The sequence below is a fragment of the Fukomys damarensis genome, unplaced genomic scaffold, assembly GCF_012274545.1.
Source record: "Fukomys damarensis isolate Sample0158 unplaced genomic scaffold, DMR_v1.0_HiC HiC_scaffold_18, whole genome shotgun sequence".
Taxonomy (NCBI): Eukaryota; Metazoa; Chordata; class Mammalia; order Rodentia; family Bathyergidae; genus Fukomys; species Fukomys damarensis.
In genome coordinates, this window is record NW_022900930.1 from 25,600,961 (window position 1) to 25,621,661 (window position 20,701).

At 31.9% G+C, this 20,701-nt stretch overlaps 1 long non-coding RNA gene across 1 annotated transcript in view; it reads right to left on the reverse strand.

The window, feature by feature from the left end:
- The window catches only part of LOC117286783, a 431,639-nt gene that overhangs the window by 39,799 nt on the left and 371,139 nt on the right, over positions 1-20,701 (reverse strand). The window lies entirely within an intron of this gene.

Genomic DNA, 20,701 nt, shown 5'->3' on the forward strand with positions numbered 1-20,701 from the left:
AATGATAAAATTATTCATCTCAAAATATAGGAAAGGCATATGCTAGAAAAGCAACATGTTTTTAAGGAAGTGTTGAGTAGCCAATTCAGTTTAATTATCTGTAAGTTTAAAAGTAATTTGGCCAATTTATTTTGTGCATGTTTTGTATACCTAACTTAAAGCAATTTTGTTTGAGACGTTCAATTTTAAAACTTGTTACTACCTTCTAAGGTAAAGTATAACATATATCACCTGTAAACCTATTAACTTCATTTGCCTCCTTTTCTGACTGAAGAATGGATGAAGTTCAGGGAGGGCACCTGTTTGTCTGACGTATTCAGTGATTCAATGTGCCTGGATCAAAGCACTCAGTAAAAACCTGACATTTCAAGAAATCAATGTACTGTTTTCCAGAGTTGTAGGTCCATGTATCTATTTTACCACATATCATAGACTGACTCTACAGAAATTCCCAACTCAGTACATCATGAGTAAGCCTCTTGAACTTCATTAAACCCACAAACACCTAGAAATGCTCAAGTCACTTTTGATTTTATTTTTTATATCTCAAAAGATTATTATATAAGACACACTTCACAAATCCTTCCACCTATTTGTATACTGTGTCTTCTCCGAAGTACCTTTAGCCTCTTAAATCTGATTTTCATTAGGATCTGCTTGAAATATATCAATGACTTCCTAAATGGGTATGGCTTCTATTTCTAAACTATTCTATTTTCTGCATCAGGGTTTCTTAATAGCAGTGTTGACATTTGACAGAGGACAGATTTTTTTTTAATTGTAGGGCTTTGTTGTTCATTGTAGGATGCTTAACAACACCCCTGTCTTCTAGAAATTAGATATTTATAGAATACTTATTGTTGATAACCAAAAATGCCCCTAGAACATTATAAAATAACCTGAAGTAGGCATAACTGTTTCTTTCTAAATTTTTTGAGAGCCACTAATACACATTATTGTAAAATATTTAGCTTCCTTAAAATCTGATGCTATTCTACCTCTTCCAGTTTAATCATTATACTGTTTACTTTTTTCTTATACCCCCCCACACCAAATTAAATAGAACATCTATTTCTGGAGCTTACCATATATTCTATTTTTTATTCATTCACTTCTTTGCCCTCAAATTCCCTCCTTTACTATTTATATGTCAAACTAACCATTCTTTGAGATCCATCTCATTTGTAATAATTTCTGTGATTTTTTTCATGATTCCTTTATGCTCTGCTAGGAATATTACAGCATTTAATACTTTATTCTATATTATTTATATTTTGTTTACTCCTTTAGAACAGAATTGCTCCTCCTTAATCTTCTTACTTCTGACCTTAAGCATAGAGATCAATCTATGATTTGCATTCAACAAATGGCTAATAAACTCAAATATATATATATATATATATATTACATTATATATAATATAAATATATAAATATATATAATATAAATATATAATGATTATTTTAGGTATGTACACAGTCATACCTCAGCATTGCTAAAACATAATGTTTGGTTATTTAAGTAGATGGTTGTAAGATCTACTTTAATCTAATGCAGTTCACTCTAAATATTGATACAGTATTCTTTACATATTCAAAATTATTTTATTTTTTTCTTGTACAGACTTTATATGCAAATTAACTATACAGGAGTTTGTCTCCAAAATTATGCATAGTTAAAGTCTAAATTTCTAATTACAATAAGCATGCATAATATATAAAGCAATTACTTTATATATAACATATAGTTATCCATATTTACCTCCGCCTGTCATGTCTGTGAATTTCCCTCTAAAGAGCCTGGGTGATCAAGAGTTGTATAAAATTTTATGTCTGATTAAGTACATGCAAGCTTTTCACTTAGCTAGCTTATTTTCTTGGATTTAACTGCAAGAGACAATTTAAGAGTAAAGTTGGAAATGGACATAGCCCTAGAAGCCCTGAAATAGATTCCTACTGACTAGTCACACTGAAAGCAAAGGATAATGATGAAGTACCTCTAAAGTGTATTGACAGGTTTACCTGAAAAGCAAAAAAGAAGATAAGGAGCAGTAAGTTGGAGAAACATATATTAACCATGATTTCATAGAAAAAGCCATCAACCATTATCTGATTTAGTTTAGGGGTCAAAATTATGACAAAGGTATGATCATTCCTCAAGCACTTTTTTTCTCAAATGCCATTATCTAGTAGTGTCCATGTTTGAAGGCAGTAGTTTAAAATAATAAATATTAATAATTTATTAAATTTCTTACATTAGAGTGGTGAAAAATGCAGCTAATTTTACATAATAGAAGGATACAAAAGATATTAAAAGACTTGATCATTATAGTAAAACCAAAAAGTAGGATTTATGTCAGATCAGATAACCTTTAACAACATGCTATTCTCTAGGATTAAGTGATTGGTCTTCAGGCATTCTGCTGCTAAGTTTAGACATAAGAGAAATATATATATGTATATATATACATATATGATCAAATTATATTTATATATAGATATACATACATATATGATCAAATTATATTTAATACAAGAATTTGGGTAACAGAAATCTTGTACTTTCCCAGCAATATACACCCACACAGAGCTCTCTCTGTTAAGAATTTTCAGTGCATATCCTAGAATAATGACAGAACACGATGTCACCCACCACTGGCTTTTATATGCAATTAACACATTCAAAGCATTATTATTTTCTCTGGTAACAAAATATACAACTTTATTTCACTGCTTAAAATAACTCAGATGTAGAAATTTTAAAAATCAGCCTGCAGAAAGCAAAAAGAAACATGTCAGTAGTCAAAATTTGAGCTTTATCTTAGTTACTGGAATAGCTACTGATTAGCTAGTGCCTTAGATAGTTGTTTAGTAGATTATAGCCATTCTACACTTCCAGTCCTATTATTTATCAAATTTGGAGCTAAAAGTAAAAGTTATATAAAGCAGGAAAGAAAATAATTTTCACAAAAGCAAGAGAGTTTATACATCTTTAAAACACCAAAACCTAGAGAGGAAATAGAACTATTAAATTTTCCTCAACCTTCCACCTGAAATTGTGATTGTTTTGATGGTACATAGTTTTTTCCAGACAAGGAAAGGAGGAATTGAACTAGACAGGTTGAAAAAAAATTAAATATAGCATAAAATATGAATTTTGCAGAAAGTATATTCTCTTCCTTCCAGTGACAGAGAATGCAAAAATCGTAAGTGTGAAAAATTTGACATGTATAACTATGAAAGAACCATGGAGAGTCTTTAATCTAAAAAGTATATTATATTTGGAATTGCTTACAGGTAATGAAAAAAATGTAAATAATAGAAATACAAATTATGACATCATTCAAGTCTAACAGTAGAAAAAGAATATTAAAAGAAGCCTGTTTCTCTGGCCAAATCACAATTTCTCATTCACAATAATTGCAAATATCGGTTCATGTGTGCAGCAGAATGCAAATAGAAAAGAGTGGCACCATGACAGTGCAGTAGGCAAAGACAGGTGATATGTTTAAATAAAATTGCATTTATGTGTCCATTTGCATTGTAATTGAAATGGTAATTTGAAACCTAAGCACAAAATTATCCTAGGTATAAAATATATACTAAGAAATTTATAGTTGGTTTTGTGACTTGACAGGCTTAGTAAAATGGTTAGTGTGAAAAGATGAATACTTGAAATATGAAAGAAAATGGACTGTACAAAAAGGATACTGTTAATTCACTTATCTCTAGTTATTTTCCAAGTCTGCTTATTTCTAATGTTAGGGTAATTAAAATTTCATTTCCATCTTTCATTGTTTAGAATAACCTACAGAGTAATAAAGGAATTATCTTTTCTTTAATTATTGACTATCCATGTTCTACCTTACTGTGGGGATAATATTAAGGATACTTCATCCATAAAGTAAAAAAAAAGGATTGTTGAATACAGAAAACTGACAGTATTCAGCAATGGAAGTTTTCTTGTACCTCAAGATGGGACTATCTATAATTAGGTACAAAGTACCTACTTAGCAAAATTTTCTCATGCAATTTTCTTTTTCTTTTTCCCTTCCATATTTACTTTTTCTAAACTGTTGTTATTGAATGCTTGCTGTGTATAATGATTAGATTCACTATAGGGAATTGATACAAGCACATAACCTATTATTTCTTCCTCCTACCCTCCACCCCTTTTATTGTTCCAGTATCAGATTCATGTATTTATCTTATAAGAATATAAAGTTACTTATCACACATACAGACTGAAAAGTAAACTAATAGGACAAGGAACATACAAAACATATAAGGCATTTGTACTAAGTCAAGGTACACTTTTTGATACATCTGCATTGGATTTCAATACCTCCTCTCCCCCCTCTCCCATGAACTGTCTTTTATTTCACACTTTATATATATATCGTGTTTTTCATATAAGAAAAACCATGCAATATATAAACGTATGGATTTGAGTTACTTCATTTAACATTATGGTCAACATGTGTTGACATTATGGTTAAACATGTGTTGTATCTCCTCTTTATATCCCTGAATTTAAAAAGCAAAGTATATGACAAGATGCAAGAAACCACTGTGTCTTTCTCACAAATAATATTATGCTGTACCATCTGATTGCAGTGGACAATTGGATCTCTTCTTTCAGTGAGTTGTGGGCAGATCTTGGTTCTTATGTTTTAGAATTCCAAATAATAGAATACTTTGAAGCGTCTATGTGCTTTGGCCCCAACAAAAATTAAACCAGCATCTAGGGTATCTCTGAGTTTTCCTTTAAAGGCAGAACGATTCTGAAAAATGGATACATGCATTAAGCATCCACTCTACTAGGCAAATTTATGTACTAAATACAGTGTAAGAATCCTATAGATGACTTCATTCCATATGTGGTAATGAGGTTGAAGCTCATGGAGCTTTGGTAGATGGCACAAGATCACAGCTCATTCAATTAAGCTGTGGCAGCAGGATTAAAAGGGGAAGTTTATGTGGCTCCCAAGCTTGCCCTTTCTATAGCATTAACCCGTTTAAATTAGCACATTTCAAAGACTTGAGAAGCTTGATGAGGGTTTAAGAGTTTCCTGTAATGACTAACAAAGCACTTGACACTGTATAACTTTGTTCTTAATGATTAAATGAGGAAACTTCTGCATTCAATGCAACTGATATAATAGGTGACCATCAATCATTATAATGTGTAGATAAAAAGCTAAGAGAAGATTTTGCTTCTGAGCATCTGGCAAACAAATAGTCATATTTCTGTTTATTCCAAAAATAGTATCTGGAAACCCTTATTCTTAGGAAACTTGAGCAGATAAATCAATGTAAATGATTACACAAACACATTTTTAAAAGCAAGCAAAGAATTATAACATTTATACAGTGAAAAATATAGGCTATGTTCTCATGGATACAAGCATCGTTGCTAAAACTATACACAGGACTAAGTTAATGACTATCACCAATGATCGGGTGCTTCTTCGGGGATTAGCAGGACCCGAGCCTGGAGAAAGCAACAGAGCCAAGCATGCAGAAAGTGCTGGAAATTAGGCGGAATCGTGGCTCCGTGTATGTTCACTCTCTCCTATCTTTAACCTTGTAACTTGATGCCTTCTATATTCCATTTTTATTCTGTAAATTGATTGGGAGAATTCTGAGCAAAGAGGGACAGTGTCAGAGTCAGACAAGTAAGATCTAAGCAGTAAGCAATACCATAACGGACCTGATTGGTGTAGTTGTCTGAGCCACATCACTCTCCAAAATATAATTTTCCCTGTTTGACCTAAGGGACATACTAAAGCACTGCATCGTGGAGTCCTTGTTATTTTAGAAGGCAATACAACTAGTATAAGCTAACCACATAGATCTAAATCCCAAAATAGAAAAACATAAATAGGTCTTAGGAAGGAATTGAGTGATATATTGCCGCGAACACGGCTATGATTACTACTTTAAAAATGCTTCCACAAAATAAATTTTCAGCTAGTGAGTATTAAGAGGAGCAAAATATAGAAGTCGTAGAGGAAGAGCGTTTAGAGTAACTCCCAGAGAGCTCACCATTCCCTTCCAACAAAATCCAACCCTGAAATAAAGCAAATTTGAAGAGAAAAAAGTGAACTTACTATGTAAGCAGAACTTTCAAAAAGAATCAACTGAATTCTTTCATACACTAATTACTAAAGCCAACACAAAGATGCTTAAGTAAAAATAATGACGTTTTAAAAAAATGTAAATGTTAAAAAAAAAAGAATTATGACTTCCCATAAAGTTGTCTTCTTCCTCTTCCTCACACAAACACTGTGGCTTTGCAAGAAGCAGGTGGTCCTTCCAGGAAGTCTTCCATAAAGAGAGATCAGAAATACCCCTGCTTCTAAACACCTTTAAATCTGCTTTGAATTGTTAGCAAATATATGTAAAATAAGGAGAAAATTGAAAATACTTAGCTAAAATAATACTGATTTCATATCTAATTTGATAATTATTTGATACTACTTAAGGAAGTGTGACTTTTTTTTTTCACATTTTTTCATTTGCTCGCTTTCACAGGGGCTTATTGACAACTCCCCAGGTAAAGCTAGCCCTGAGTGAAATTAAGAAGACAGTTGCTGAGGCAGTGTTAGACTACAAAAAGGCAATCACTAAAATCTCAGGAGAACAGATGAAGCTATGAAAAAATTCTTTCCAAGACATTTTCCACTGCAGTAGTAAGAGATGATTCTAATGCTTCAGAAAAAAGTATTGTGTGCTCAAAAGAGCCTGAATGTGAAAAGAAGGGGTATATATTCCTTCAAAATAAAATCTATACTGAATACTTGATAACAAGAGAATTAGATTTTCTGAATGTGAAAAGTGGAGGAGATAGTATTAAAGGGATGGGCATCATTTTCCAAGTAGAACTTTCAATGTACCTCCCCTTTTCTGTTTCTTAGCAGGCAACAACAGGCTTGACAAAAATTAGAGTACAGGGCCAAGGACTTAGCTCAGTGGTTCCTGCCTGCTTTGAAAGCGTAAGGACCTGAGACCAATCCCCGGTATAAATAAATAAATAAATACGTACATACACACATACATTTTTGAAAATTATACTGAATAACCACCTTTGAAAAACAATTTAGAATATGAGTTTATAACTTCCTTCTAAAAGGTAAACTTTCATATTTCACATAGGAAAAAAACCCAAAAACCTCAGAAAAGTATAATTCAAGCTATTCAGAAAAGCAAAACTTCCACTCCAGAAAATGAATATGACTTAATTTGTTCCCCAACCATGTTACCTAAACACTATAATTTATTGTTGTGAACATAAGATGATTCAGTAAGCACGCCATTCTTATTTACCTAAGTTTGTATGCTCTCAACTAATGGAAAGTACTTAGTCACCGAATACGCCAGTGACATTTTATAGGTTTTCAAAATCCAGTGGTTTTCATGGGGACTTTTGTCTTCAGTTTTTATATTCAGTGTTGAAACTACACTCCCCCGCCCCACAATAGCAACTGCACTGAAATTTAGCTTGGAATAAAGTGAATATATTATCTGAAGATTTTGCTTTGTTACTTATAGGTTAACTAGTGATTTTTATTATCTGTTTGTAAAAAATACAACACTTCAAAACTGTGAATTGGAATTGTGATTTCCAAAGTAGATGACACTTAACTTTTGGGATAATACCAGAGGGAAAGGGTGCTGGCACTTGGTTCTCCATAGCTCTCCTCACTGCTGTTAGTCCCTGCCTGCTGCTAGCAGTGTCTTCTTCTCTTTATGCTGAATTCTTCCGCCCATTCTTTAATGAATCCATATGCTAGGCTTGCCAACTCACTGAGACTATTTCTATTATGATAGATTACTAACTAAAAGATTGCATCTTTTATCAAAAAAGTACAAGATAATTGTTTTATTTTATGAAGATTTTATTCCTAATTCATTAACTGAAACTTAATCAGGCAAAGTTATATAAAGGTTACTGCCTTGTGAGTTCTCCTGTGCTATTCTGAATACCTTTGAACACAGTTCCTTTACTCGAAAGCATGGGTCAGTAAATTTTTTTGTAAAGGGCTGTACAGTTATGTGTTAGGATTTGCCGTCTATGTTACCTCTTATTCACTTTGTTCCATTCACTTATCTTTGCTATTATAGCACAAATGTAAAAAATATATGAAACAATAATGTGACTGTCACATTATTTATGAGCACAAAATATGAAAAATCATATAATTTTCACAAATCACAAAATAGTCTTCTTGTTTTCAACCCCTTTCAAATGTACCCACCATTCTTATTTTGGGGACGATTAGTCTGTGGACCACATTAGTCTGTGCCGCCTTTTGCTTCAGCGTGCAGAGATTGAAAGTCTAGGTCAATCGCTTTTCCAGAAAAAATAGTTTACAGGCATTTGTAACCTACAGTGAACATTAAATACACAACAAAGTAAGATAAAAAAGTAATTATAATGGCTGGGGATTTAGCTCAGTGGTGCCACCACCTGTCTCGCATGCACAAGGTCACCAGTTAGAACCCCGGTACCAAAAAAAAAGTAATTATAACCACCACATATGTTTCTATTAGAAAATATAAGCAACTTTTCCTACTTAAATATTTATGAAGTTATCTTTTGGAAGCATACTGATTTTTTTCTGGAGCTCTTTGCTGAACGTTCTTTATAAACAATAAATCTTACAGCTCTGCTTCAACCTTCTGAGTATTTCTCCCTTAGGTAGTAAAAATCAATTCTGCTTTGATCAATGCAAGAACTACACTGTAGTATATGGATCTCCAACTGATTTAAAAGTATCCTTGGATTAAATGCATGGAGTGAAAAGCCAGAAGATAGAATTGTCCAAGACGACTCCCGTAATTTAGCTAATGTATAGCAATTTTAAAAAGGGGCCAGATTTAGAAAAACAAGTTAAATATTAAACTCTCTGTACTTGTAATACACAATGGCAACATTTTTCTTTGCAAGCATGAGAACTGCACAGTCGCCTTGTGTCAAGGCATCTATTTTCCTCTCTGAATCATTGACAGAATTATTATTTGTGTCTTTGCCATCACTAAATAAATTTTACCTTTGGACATTAGTGCCTATCTCAATAAGCTATGAAACAAGAGAATCAATGTATAAATTAAATAGCTACAGATCATTTATAAAATCAGTATGAAGAGATAATTCCCTTTAAAATTTTTTAATCATAAAATTTTCCCTCCAAATAGTTTGTGTGTGTGTATATGTGTGTGTGTGTGTGTGTGTGTGTGTGTGTGTAGTGTGTATTAATATTTTATATACCCTTGGAGTATGATTAGCATTCTAATTACAAAGGGTCTAAGACTCCCATCAAAGCCAACCTACTATTCACTATGATGACTTCCGGTCTTACAGCATGCACTGTATGGACTTGATTCTGAGCCACAAGGTCAGTAACATGTTAGTGTGGACCTTAATTTCTAGACCATTTGCATAGGCAAAAAATAAAAACAAAGTGCTTGAAAGGAATTGCTTAAAAGAACTGAAATATAACAGAAACATTTCCTTTTCACTGAAGATTTTCATCGCTCAATTCTCTCAGTATGTCTTGATCTTTCTTGTCCTCACATTACCCTTATTGCAGACTAAGCCAAGAATATCTGGTTCTTATATTCCAGTGCTGAGCCTCTATTCAATGCTCAAGAGTATAAAGGAAATTTGTTGGTCTTCTCAACATACAAAGCACTCCTTTCTCTGAGTTCCCACACTGCCATATACATATCAAATATGAAATTCCTGATGTAATGTTTTATAACATATATGTAGGGCTCAAAACTTGGTTCACACATATATCTTTACTTAATTGTGTGGTGTCTATATCACCTAAAATTGTCTTTGAACAAATACTTAGTGAATGACTGAATGGAATTATGCAAGAAACAAACAACAGAGATGGATTTGGTAGAGTCTCACCCATAACTACTGTGTAATGTTTCTAATTTCCAGGATTGAGGCACAAGCAGTGGGGTGGATTTATAATCCTGAATACTGGGGAAACCCAGTCAGGGGGATCACTTTAGGCAAGATTTTTAAGGCCAACTTGATCAAGACAGTCAAACCCAGATATTTTTAAAAAGCTCATATTTTCCTTCATCTTGTAAAAGATGGTTGGAATATTTCACCAAAGTAGAAATAAATTAATTTTAGAATATAAAAATTAACAATAGTAATTGTGATATTAGTGAAAATTATTAATGGAACAACAGTAACAGTTAACACATTTTTCTTCTGCTTTGCTAAGCAACACATTTATTTCAACTTTTCTACCAGCATTTGTGATATGAATGAGGGATCTGTACTGAATGTATATGCTGGAGTACCACATGGCAGGGACATTATTTCTGATTCCTAAGTCTCAGCAAATTACTCTCAAGATAATAACAGCAAATAGATCCTATCCAAACTTTCATACTTTTTTAGATAAAACAGTTGTGCTGTAGAATTTTTGCTCCATTCAATCTAAATTGATTTTGTCAGGACTGCAGCAGTATGTGTATTTGTTAGAACAGAATTTGTTCTGTAGTCATCATTCACAAGCACATTAGGCAGAAAAGAGAAAACACCAAGGAGAGAGCAAGAAGGAGAGTTATCAAAGATGATTCATTTCAGTGTGATGATATTAAGCATTGCTTATCTTGCTTCTCTGTAAATTGCTTTTATGAAAGCCTGAGAATCTTGTTCCATTTTGGGTAAGTTATATAAGCATGTATATATAAGTTAATGAGAATAACAAAAAAAAAAAGAGCAGTTAATCACTTTCTTAAAGAAAATGATTATAAATATGTCAGTGTATTAAATGTTTTAAATGATTAAAGATGCTTTCACTTACAAATAATGTTTAAATTTTAGCTATTTTAATAAGGTCATGGAGAATCTTATGTTCTATTGCAGTGGATGTTAAATTGAGAAATAATCTTGACTTATGTATTAGGATGACCATTTACTTTTCCTTAATATAGGAGACACATTTCAATGACATTTTTATATAGCGATTTGATCATCACACATTATGTAAACATAAACTCCAACAAAAATATCTATTGAGTGTTAAAATCTGTAGTTGATATCATCAAATAATATTGGGAATCTTTCAAGTATACATCAAATTAGTTTGTATGTCAAATTTAGTATCACTATCCTAAACATTTCATAGTTAAGAACTGTAGTTTTAAGAGTATATCTGAGGTTTATTTATAAAATGAATGAAAGCCATCAAGAAATTCATTATGTAAATGGAAACCGTACAACTACTTCCTCAAAAGTTGGAAATCTATGCATAGTTCATTATTTCCCGCATAATTATCAATTGCATAATTGTAATCCAGCTACTGTTACATTTGATTTACCGTGTCTGGTTAATCTGCATTTTTTAAATATAGTCAAAGAAATAACTACTATATTGCTACCTGTGGCTATTTTATAATAAGATGAACTTACTGAACATAATACCGCTAACAAGAACAGATGGGGATTACCTCTTTTAACATTTTTGAAGTATTAATTGCCACAATTTAATTTCTGTTGTGGTTGTACACTGGGCACTTTAAAATAATATGTACAAGCTCAGAGTATTTGTAAATCATTTACAGCAAGATTATAAGTGAAGTTCCACTGTCATTTTAATTAACTCATCAGGGATGCATCTAAATTCATCATTATTGATGGCTGTTTTCATATAAGTTTTCTAATAAAGCTGTACCTTGCAAAATGGAAAGTGCCATAGCATACTAATTAATAATCATAGAGCTGAAATATCTTACACTATCTTTTAAAAATTAAGTCACTAGTGTCTTAATTACAGTATTTTACACACATCAAATTTGAGGCGACTCTTAACTGCTTACTTAATTGTGATAAAAAAAACTAAACTATTCTTTTCCGGCACTTCTTTTGATAGTCTACCAATGGTTTCATAAATTTATTTAAAAGTTTGCAGTAATTATTTTAAACACATTTGCAATAAAATTACTTAATGACTAGTAACAGTTAATATTTTTTGGGAAGTTACTAATAAAGTTAAATTATTTGCTATATTTTGTAAAAATCATAATTTTTATTCCAGAAACTTATAAGCAAATAACTAATAGTGTGTTGAAATTATACTTCAAGAACTGTTTTGGTTCAGGAAAACCTCTTTTATCTCAATTATTCTGGAAAGATGAATGTTTATGCAGAAATCTTTAAGATATCTGTAGAATATTGTCTAATTTTTAAATTATCCAGTATATATTAATTGAACTACAATGTTCTGGTCACTGTCATAGATGCTGGAGACAAATGAAGTATAAAACCTACAGCACTCTGCCATATTAAGATGTGCACTTGACGTGCATACAGATTCACATGGAAATAAATAACATATACAGATGATAAAGCTTTGGATAATTTAAAACCATGATGAAAAACATAGAAAAATCCTAGCTTAATTATTGGCGTTTTATTTTTTTACTATCTTATAAACGCCACAAACATTCCCACAACCTGTGAAGAATCTTAGTGAATTAGGAAAATAGATGAAAACTAATTAGATGGAGATAAGTGAAAAAGAAAGTTTTTAATTTCTCTTAAAGATGTTGGTGTTTTATTCAAATGAAAGATTTTGAAAGTTTTGTAAGGAAAATGGATTACATATTTTCTTTAACGTTTCCACTCACTTTGGGCCATGATGAATGTTGACCACTATCTGAATTCTTAGTCCTCTTCATATTTGATATTTTTTCAGAATGAAATTGTAAAATATAACCACCCTGAAATGTCAATTTCATGTTTTCCAGAATCTTTGTTAAGTCCTACATGGAGATTGGCTCATAAATTCTAATAATATTCTTGGTAGAGAATTATCATTGTCTCCATCGAAAAGAAAATTAAAAATACAAGTAGCTAAGCTACTTTCCCAATATCATACCGCTATATATATGTGGCAAACATGATATATAATCTCCCTGCTACACTGATTCAAATATTGTCCTACACCATCAACCTCGTGTTACTTTGTTAGTCTTGATTCTTTGACTAAAGTATCAGTGAACATTTATTAATTTTTAAATATAATTCTAGAAGTGCTGGAAAATTATAATAATGATACTTTAACTTTTATATATGTTAAACAAAGCAAGGAACTGAAAAATTTGGAATAAAAATAAATCAAATAAAAGCAAATTAAATTAGAGTAAAATAACTCAAGAAAGCAAAAAGTTAAAAGAAAATGATGAAAAACAATATAGAAGAGAGATTACACCTCTCTTGAAAGGATCATAACTCTAAAAAGGACCATACCTCTAAAGTATAAGTGAATTAATTATTTAAAAAAACAGAGCTATGACATGGAAATATACTCATGGCCAATTTCATATGCACATCTTCATATATCTGTAACTCATATTTGTCTAACAATGGAAAAAATTCATATGTAAGAAATATATGAGACAGACAAAGAGGGAGAGAGAGAGAGAGAGAGAGAGAGAGAAAGGTCACAGTCTGCCTGGCCACATACTGTACAATGCCTGTGCTTCCAGTGCGTCTGGCAAATGACAACTCACTGACAGCTCTAGTGGGAGCTTGATGAAGCATTAGTTTCTGCACCAGAAGAAGTTAATGTGCCTTCAGCCCAAGTTTATCATGGGTTTTCAGGATATAATATATATGTGTACATATATATTTTTTTCACAGTATATTTTGTCAAAAAGATAGCAGAGTTTGCCAGAAAATGCATTTAGTGGGAAAGTAAAGAGATCAGAATTGTAATGCTAGATCTGCTCTCACCTGCTTTAAGGTATATGAGGGTTGTCTTGGGCAATATATCAAATGACAGGGTTGGATTAAATAATCCTAGGATGTTATTAGTGATTAAAACACTGAATTTCACAAGTTTGTACATGTGTGTTTGTATATATGTAAACTTTCAGTTTGTTCTTTCCTTAAAAGTTGAAAAAAACAGTTAAGATATTAAAGGTTTTTTAATGTGGAAAAATAAATTCCTTTAAGGAATTAAATTTATTGAATGCACTTGGTAATAATTCTATTGCACCTTGTAAAAGGATTTCATCTAAGTCACAATGAAAGCTTATGAGGAATGTTGAAGAGACTAAATGAATATAGGCCAGAAACTCCTGAAAAAGCTTATTAAGAGGCTGAGTGCTAGAGGAAATAGGAATATAATTGAAGAACTCTTAATGTACATTTTATGAGCACATTTGTTCCTGCAGGAGCTCATAAAGAAGAAAAGTAGCCAACGCAATTTCTTTATTTCTCCAAAATGGAAAGGACTCAAATACACATTGGGCTATCACCACCTAATTTAATGACCACTGTGGCAAATGTCATAGAAACAATTTAAAAGGATCAAGTAGAACACATTTCACATCTTGATTAAGCCAAATCAAATATAAGGTGTTTTAAAAACGCATCTCTTTTCTTAGAAAGTACTTATATTTCTGCAATATGATCATATCATATGAGCTCTCCCAAAAGGATTTTAAGGTGTGAGGGGAATTTTGAATATTTAAGAACAACACTCATAAGTGAAATGGGCACTTTCAATATATTCAATGTTACTTTAACCTGAGTTGGGGAAAAACATGGATTTTTCCTTGAAAAGCCTATTATATATGATAAATTAGTCTGGGAAACAGCTTGAACATGGACATGCATTAATATTAGTGGAAATAACAACATTAAAAAGTTGTGTTTTGAATTAATGGAATGATATTTATCTAACAAGGTAGACATAGCAAAATAATTTCTATTTATATTACTAAAGTTTAAAATAAAGTAGAACATGTTACTATCTACTTTCCTTAGTAATAAAGCACAGAGATGAAATATGAAAAAATTCCATGAAAAAGGAGACTCTTTTCATGCAGTACATTAAAAATCTTAATGAATGAAAGTCATCACCCAAATCAATCAGTGATACAATGAATGAAAATGGAAATTCACATCATCAATGTCTTAGTTACTTTCTTATTGTGACAAAATACCTGAAACACACAAGTTAAAATAGGAAAAGTTTATTTCAGTTCAAACTTTGTAGAGGTTTTAGCTCATAGCCAGATGGTTTCATGTCAAAGTGGTTGGCAGAAGAAGGGAATCAAAGAAGAGAAAGAGTCCACAGTGTGGTAGGCAGAAGGCAGCGAGCAGAAAACCTGCCTTCTGTCTTTTCCCCTTATCCAAGCCGTAAGCCTATTGACTGGTGCCACCCACATCCAGGGTAGGGCTTCACATTACCTACGCAAAGAACAATGCCAAACTCTTCCATGATAATCCAACTATCTATATTCATACACCCTTAATCCTCGTTCACACATTCTAGGTCCAGCCATCTCCACAAAGGCCCATTTTTAAGTGCATGAGGATTTGCAGAGACATCTAGATACAAGCAATAACAGTCAACAAGTAGCTTGAACTTATATATATATACAGTTCAAATAAATCATATATCAAAAATAATGACAATATCTACTGATTAGGTTATTGCTAAAAGTTTTATTCTGTCTATTCCTTTTCAAATACGTATTATGTTCATCACTATTTCTAAGTCCAGAAAAAGGTAGAAAATATAACTTGACAATACACTTGTCTCAGCTCAACCTGAAAGATCATAAGGAAGAGATGAAGGAAGAAAAAAAAAGGGAGGAAGGGAATGGTTGGAGGACTGGAAGGATCATAAAGCTCTGAGGTGGTTTGACTATAATTCCAAAAAGATTTACAAAGTGAGAGCAAATACAACTAAGTGAAGATCCAACGGGAGTAAATTTTAGCTTTCTCCTTCAAATAAAAATAAATACTCAGGCCAGGGATTTGTCTCAGTGGGGCCTTGCCTGCCTCACAAGTGCAAGGTCCTGAGTTCAATCCTTGGTACCAAATAAATAGTACATACATACATACTGAAAGCCTAAGACTTTTATACAAGACCATACTGGCTCCTTTCTTTCCTGCTTTACTAATGGGTTTTCCTTCCCTAACAAGACTTAACAAGCCAAATGTTAATAGAAGATAAATATTAAATATACTGTAACCAGAGAGGTTTTTTCCTTTTCTGAACAAACTATAAACTTAAAAGCCAATCTGCAATAGTAAGCTAAATATGTCTCCCTCAAAAGGGTCCCCTTTATCCGTGGAAATTGAGAAAACATTACTTATATTGCCAGAACGACTTTTCATTTATGATTAAATTATGGACCGAAAGATATAGAGGTTATCATGAATTTTCAAGATAGGAACCCTGTAATCACAAGGAATTTTTATAAGAGGAAAGCAGAAATTTGAGTTAGAAAAGAAAATATGAAGAGCAAAGCAAAGGTAGAAATGATGCAGGACCACCAGCCCAGGAACATGAGCAGCTTCTAGAAACAGGGAAACACAAGGAAGAGATCAATTTTCCTCTAGAGCCACCAGAGAAAGCATATCACTACTACACCTTTTGACTGATTTTAGACTTCTGAATTCAAAATAATTATCAATTTCTGTTGTATTAAGTGCTTAGGTTTGGGGAAGCTTGTTACAGCAGCAATTAGAAACTCATACAACTCTGTGTGATACAAAAACAAAAGTAGATAATTTGCACACTAGATCTTCAGACTTAGGTTCATATGCAGTTTATGCTAAACACAATATTGTTTATTATCTTTATATCACTAAAAGGAACTGAAAGATAATAGGTACACTGTAGGTAAAAGTTATTTTAGTTTTATGATTAAAATAACAAGTACTTATGATGTCTGTGCTTTTACATACTGAAGGTGTGTACATTGTCCAAACTGCTGGGAAACAGTACTTTTATGTCTCCTAATGCTTTTTAAAATTTTGTCTATGTTGAATTTAAGTGATTAGAATGATTAACTGTGAATGCTTATGAATAAACTCTTAGTAAAGATTTTTAAGTGCAGTATATACAAATTATTAGATATTAAACAATTGGTAAAGTAGTAATCTCAACTTGTGCCTTCATTTTGAAGAACAGGTAGTGTTGTCAAGTGATACATTGTTAGACGTACAAACAAAGCAAACAGCTTTTTCTGTATGGAACAGAAAGGAAAGAAAATATCTTTCCTGTTTTTATTGAAGCTCACTTGGTAGTAGAGGAAGCCTCTGAAAAATGAAATATAATATCTCTTACAGTCACTAACTGTGGGGATTACTCCAGGGAATGCTTATGAGGCACATGGAAGGCAGACATTAAAGGATCCATTATTAGCAAAAATCGAGGCATTAGGGCAACTACTTCCTTCATTAGCTTTGTTCTGACTCCAAAACAGAAGGGACCTCTGAGAATTCTGAAGTCCTGTTCCTACTGGCAGGTGTGACTCTTGGAACTCACTGACAGTTTTATACTGCACAAGAAGTACAATCCCATATCTGTCCTCATCCAGATTATGGGTGGGTTTTGAGAGAGTAGGGACTTTTTTATAGGTATTAAAAATTCTTTAAGAAGCTAGAAATGTATCTGTGGTCATATTTTATCTATGTAAACTTCTCCAATGTGTATTTTCATCATTGACATTTAACAGTAGAACTATAAATACAACTAGTTCTTGTCAGAAGAAATGATAACTTGAAATATTTAATTTAAACATTAAAGTCATGAGAAGAAAAGACTTTTTTGAAATTAGGAATTTGTGTAAATCTGAGAGCCAACAAAGAATAAATATTCCTAGTTTTTACAAGAATTAGGCATCTAAAATTATGCACGATTTTAGAAATCCATGATTCATGACAGCATAGCTCAGTTGTACAAATTGTAACATGTTCTCTTCATTTATAAAGTCGAACAAAATTATGTTAGCAGTATTATTTTATAGTTCTAACTTATATTTAAGAAATTTGTCCTATATTTTAATTTATTCAATTAGTGAAATATTAATTCTAGTAGAAATTAACAACATTAACACCCCAATTTAATTATGGATTCAGTCTTTTTGATGGTGTGTTTCATCAAAAATCTATCATTTAAGAGTAAAGCAACATTTGAAATATACTTTGAATATATACCTACTCAGTATTTAAAAGAGCACACTAAAAAATAACCACAGTCTGCTTGTATTAACTAACCAATTGGCTAATAACTCCACATAAACTAATAGAGATATTAATATTAAAAATATTCCAAACTTACATGCTTTCCTCTGTGTCACTGCAGAAGCAAACTGCAGTTTACAGTAGTTTAACTAGACTAATTTGTTCTACTTTTAGACACACAAGCAGAAAATATCAAGTTTCATTTCAAGCAAAAACAAATACACATCAGGTTGTGTGTGCACAGGTACACACACACACACACACACACACACACTCTCTGTCAAGTCAACTGGAGATTTATTTTTTACCTAGTGAACTCTAGAAAACATAGTCAGAATGATTGATTTCTGATGCTAATTGCTGTTCTGCAGGTATCATATTCTTCTTGGCCCAGACAGTTATGACAGAAGAGGTGCTACTTCCATAATCAATTTTGGCATGAGGGACGCTGTGCTGGTAGATGATGTGGAAAAGTATGGACCAGACATTTCATCCATAATTGATTACAAACCTAATGCATTATTCCAAAAGCAACGATTCTAGTCCCAGCCCATTCCTGTTAAACTATTTTTTCCTGTTTTTTTTTGCTTTTTATAGTGCATTTCCATGAATTTCTAAAGTCAAAATATTAAATTAAGATGAAGATCTCTTACAGCAATTACAGCAACTGAATGCTCTTGAGTCCACATAATTCCTTGAAATACCAAATTCTGTGTAATGCCCACAAATATTCCATTCTGCATCTGAGGATATTGAACATTATGAGATCAAGATACTTTGAACCACCTAAGTGATTCTTTTTTTCATCAAAAATACAAATACATTAACTCTTACAGAGCAGTAGGTACATGAAGTATTGCACTTGAGTTGTGAAAAATAACATAAATTAGTATTTTTAAGTTTATATGTATATATGAAATATAATACTAAACAGATTTTACCAAGACTTCAGAATGAAATCCTAAACATATATCACATTAATTTATATTACACAGATCATATAATTCTCTACTGTGTCTGAAACAGTCTAAAACTTCTTATATGTCAGTATCAGTAGGAATCTGCTGTCTTCCTTTGTAGTTAACCAAAGGTGATTGACACCTTACCAATGATTGAAAAGTGCTAAATTATTGAGAAAAAAATTATACAAAGAATCAGTGGTTAATTGATTAAATAAATAATATACAAATGTGTCTAGATATTTAAGTATATACGTTTGGTTGTTTCCAGAGGAGACAATGGTTTCAATTATTCAAGAGGTATTTACTAAATGTGAAGTACATTCAAATCAGTATGGTAGCACCTAGAAATTTTAAAATTAAACAATTGATTTTCAGGATTACAGGAAATTCAGACCAGCACTCTCACAATTCTGTCATTTACATAATCCTTGCTGTAAGCACGAGAGTATGTATTAAATGAAGTTTTCAGCAGGAAGAAGAGACTGAGTTGACCAAGATGATAAAAAAAGTAAAAGCCAGGTGAGGAAAACATGTTCATGGAAGTGAAAATGACTTCTAGAGAGGAAAGAAGATGTTCAAATAGCTGCAGGAAAGAAATGGTTTGATGTATTTGTTGGATAAAAGAAAATATAAATTAGGTTGTCTGGAACACAGTTCACAGGAGATTTTCAAGAAGTGTAACTCAGACATCAGCAAGAACTAGGTCTTCAAAAGGGTACAAAACATATTAATAATTTCAGTGTTTTTTCTATTGGCAATGAAGACCAATTAAGCATCTTTCATTAGAGAGTGATTTAGAGCAATTAAACTTGCACTCTAGTAGTGTGGTAAAGAGAACAGAAATCATACTAGTCTAGAAAGTACTGTTGCTTATTCTGAAATGTGATTCTATCTGATGGTTCTTCAACCAATTACATGACAAACATCTCTCTGAATTATAAAATGGAAATAGCTATTAGGAACTTATAGTTTTCCTGTCACTTTTAATTCTCACAAGAATAAAGCAAAAATAAATAAATAAAACCCACAAGGCACCTTTAAGTCTTATATTTACTCTTGAGCTTTTTGTGATGATCAGTAACAGTTTTTTCATAATCTTTGCTCATTAAAATATTTTGATAATTTTATTTTACCAAAAGCATTCAGAAAGTAACAAGCACTTCACATATAACCATATTTCTCAGGATGGAAAATAAGGGAATATAAATCATAATCTATGCACTTAAATTAAATATATTTAGTACTAAATATATTTAGTATATAGGAGACATTTACAGGTGTATTTTTATGTGTTCTTCTATGTATCTATCTATATATCTATTCTACAGATCTGTCTTTCTAAATTTCTAGGCCATGGATATATATTGTTCATTATTCTAAGAACTGAAAATATACAAAATTTTATTGTGATATTAAAAAGAATAGTGATTTCAAATATTATATTTTAATTTAAGTAATCATATACTTTTAATTTTTTAATCCTTTTAACTTCAGGAAATCTGACAGAACATGTTCCTAAAAACTTGAGCTGAGACGCTCTTCATTTGCAGTATAAACCAGGCTTCTTTGGGGTATCTCATGATGACAGGAGAAAATTGGAAGAAAAATACACGCATACATTACAGAAGTGATAATCCCTGCTGAAGTAGAATTTAAAAGGCAATATAATTATTCATTGGATGCCCTAATATTATTTATACTACTCAAATTTA